The sequence below is a fragment of the Mandrillus leucophaeus genome, unplaced genomic scaffold (assembly GCF_000951045.1).
Source record: "Mandrillus leucophaeus isolate KB7577 unplaced genomic scaffold, Mleu.le_1.0 Scaffold1793, whole genome shotgun sequence".
Taxonomy (NCBI): domain Eukaryota; kingdom Metazoa; phylum Chordata; class Mammalia; order Primates; family Cercopithecidae; genus Mandrillus; species Mandrillus leucophaeus.
In genome coordinates, this window is record NW_012101802.1 from 141,979 (window position 1) to 145,117 (window position 3,139).

The window sequence follows — 3,139 nt, forward strand, 5'->3', positions numbered from 1 at the left end:
CTGGTTATTTTAGTTCTTTTAGGGCAGCCTTCTTCCCCATTTTCAAAGCTCTGAATCTTAGAGTCTCAATTAAAGAGGTTCAGTTTGGAATAAACATCACTAAAGCTGGCTTCCTCTCTCAGGAGCACGGTCTGAATCTGCACAGAGCAAGATGCTGAGTGGAGTCGGGGGCTTTGTGCTGGGCCTGCTCTTCCTTGGGGCTGGGCTGTTCATCTACTTCAGGAATCAGAAAGGTGAGGAGCCTTTGGTAGCTGGCTCTCTGTCCCTAGGCTTTTCTGGAGGAGGAACTATGGCTTTACTGAGGTTAGTTCTCAGTATATGAGTGGCACTGGATAAAACCTTTCTTTCCCCAAATGACCTCCAATGCCTTGCTAATCCAGAAATCATCAGTGCATGGTTTCTATGTCAAAGCATAATAACCTGTGGCCTGCAGACACAAGAGGAAGGTTAACAAGTAGGGGTCCTTTGGTTTGAGATCCTGGAGCAAATTACAGAAGAACCACTAAGGCTAATGCAATTACACTGGATCCTGTGAGAGACACTTCATGCTTCATGGGTCACATGGTCTCTTTCTGCTCCTCTCTGCACTGGTTGGTGTGGGCTGTGGTGTTAGAGAAATCTCAGGTGGGAGATCTAGGCCTGGGACATTGTGTTAGAGGACAGACTTGCTTCAATATGTTTAAGTGTATATCTTTTCCTACTTTTTTCCAGGACACTCTGGACTTCAGCCAACAGGTAATATCTTTTAATCCTCTTTTAGAAACAGATATGGTTTCCCTAGTGAGAGGTGAAGCCAGCTGGACTTCTGGGTTGGGAGGGGACTTGGAGAACCTTTCTGTCTTACAAGAGGTTTGTAAAATGCACCAATCAGTGCTGTGTAAAAACACACCAATCAGTGCTCTGTGGGTAGCTAGCTATTTGTAATATGGACCAATCCACACTCTGTAAAATGGACCAATCCACACTCTGTAAAATGGACCAAGCAGCAGGACATGGGCGGGGACAAATAAGGGAATAAATGCCGACCCCCCAGCATTTATTCCCCTGAGGGGACCCCAGCAACCCCCTCAGGTCCCCTTCCATGCTGTGGCAGCTTTGTTCTTTCGCTCTTCACAATAAATCTTGCTGCTGCTCACTCTTTGGGTCCGTGCCACCTTTAAGAGCTGCAACACTCACTGCGAAGGTCTGCGGCTTCATTCTTGAAGTCAGCGAGACCACAAACCCACCTGAAGGAACAAACTCCTGACACACTAGAATGATGGCAGAGGTGATGAGGCATGAGACAGAAATAACAGGAAAGACTTTGGATCCAAATTTCCGATCAGGCAATTTACATCAAAACTCCTCCTCTCCACTTAGAAAAGGCCTGTGCTCTGCGGCACGGTTGGCTCTGGGAGACTCAGGAACTTGTTTTTCTTCTTCCTGCAGTGCTCTCCTCGGAGTCCTGGAAAGACGGGAAAAGAAACTGTTGGTAGAACCAGGTTGAAAACAACACTCTCCTCTGTCTTTTGCAGGACTCCTGAGCTGAAGTGCAGGTGACCACATTCAAGGAAGAACCTTCTGCCACAGCTTTGCAGGGTGAAAAGCTTTCCCGCCTGGCTGTTATTCTGCCACAAGAGAGGGCTTTCTCAGGACCTGGCTGCTACTGGCTCAGCAACTGCAGAAAATGCCCTCCCTTGTGGCTTCCTCAGCTCCTGCTCTTGGCCTGAAATCCCAGCAATGATGGCAGCGCATCTTCAACTTTTGTGCTCCCTTTACCTAAACCCTATGGCCTCCCGTGCATCTGTACTCACCCTGTACCACAAACACATGACATTATTAAATGTTTCTCAAAGATGGAGTTAAATATCATCTGGTCCATTTGGCTCCAAAGACAAAAAATGAAAAGAAAAAGGGAAGATTATTTCCCAATAGAATAATGATTTTCATGTATATATCATGAGTGTGTGAGGTAATGTATATGTTAAATAGCTTGATTTAGACATTCCACACGATAGGCATGTATCAAAACTTCATGCTATACAACATACATATACTATAAAATTTTTATTTGTCAATTAAAAAAGTAATCCTAACATTTAAAAAAGCGATGCATAAAAACTGAGACCAGACTGTAACAATGAAACAAACTTGGCCAACATGAGGTGAGAAACCAGCCAGCAAGGCAATCAGAACTTTCTTCACTCTGTCTACAATATGTTGTATTTATAACTGTAAATTAGTGCATAGTGTTTCACTCCAGACACTTCAATAATATGGTGTTATCAAAGGACTTGTACAGATTTCAGAGAAAGACAAATTTAGAAGACGGAGGATTCTCCATTATTTTCTATCTGAGAGTCGGTATGAAATGTCAAATCTGAAAGTACATATTTCAGAGGTCTATTTCAAAGTAATAATCATTTGAGCATAATTTCTCCACTGTCAGGGATGACTTATTTTATTTCTAATCAAATTAAAAGTTGTTTTTATGCATATCTTTTTAGTTATATGTTACTTGTACATGCATAGCAGTATAAGTACATATAAATCCTGTAAGAAATATATTAAGAATATATATATAGAAATATATTCAGCTGATAATTATGTCTGTTCTGTTTGATCACAGAGTTGCAACAAATAGGCCTCATTTCCTAAGTTGAGGAAATGATTTTCTCATTTTATATGAGTCTTGTGGTGTGGAATTACAAGGTAGAACCAAAATGTGTGTAATGAATATTTCAGTGAAGATGCATTCTGCTGCTAATAGCAGGAAATTACATCTAGCAGGTTTATTTTTCTTTAACCCATGATCTCACATAGCCGATAGATCCAAGGCTGGGCGTCTCCAGGATTGCTCAACTCAGCAGGCCAGTGGCATCACCAGCGATCCTGGAATTTCACAGCTCATCTCTCTATCACACACAGTATGTCAGCTTTCCTGAGATAGGAGGGTGACCTATGCAGCAGCTGTAGGTTTCTTATTCTTTCACGACAACTTCCAAAGGCAGAAAACGGTTACTCCTTTCTCCTGTGTGCCTTTATAAGGATCAACTAAACTGTTTCCACGATGTTCCCAGTACCCACTTTCTCACACATTGGAATGACCATGGGATCACACGGGCTCAGACAAGCCAGGATTCAACCTTTGCAGAGTGGG

At 42.6% G+C, this 3,139-nt stretch overlaps 1 pseudogene across 1 annotated transcript in view; it reads left to right on the forward strand.

Moving 5' to 3' along the window:
- Positions 1-1,840, forward strand: part of LOC105537710 — a 13,176-nt pseudogene extending 11,336 nt beyond the window's left edge. The window contains exons 4-6 of the transcript XR_001005765.1: positions 39-233; positions 712-735; positions 1,515-1,840. The product of XR_001005765.1 is annotated as an HLA class II histocompatibility antigen, DRB1-8 beta chain-like (transcript). The remainder of the gene's footprint in view (positions 1-38; positions 234-711; positions 736-1,514) is intronic.
- The last annotated feature ends 1,299 nt before the right edge of the window (positions 1,841-3,139 follow it).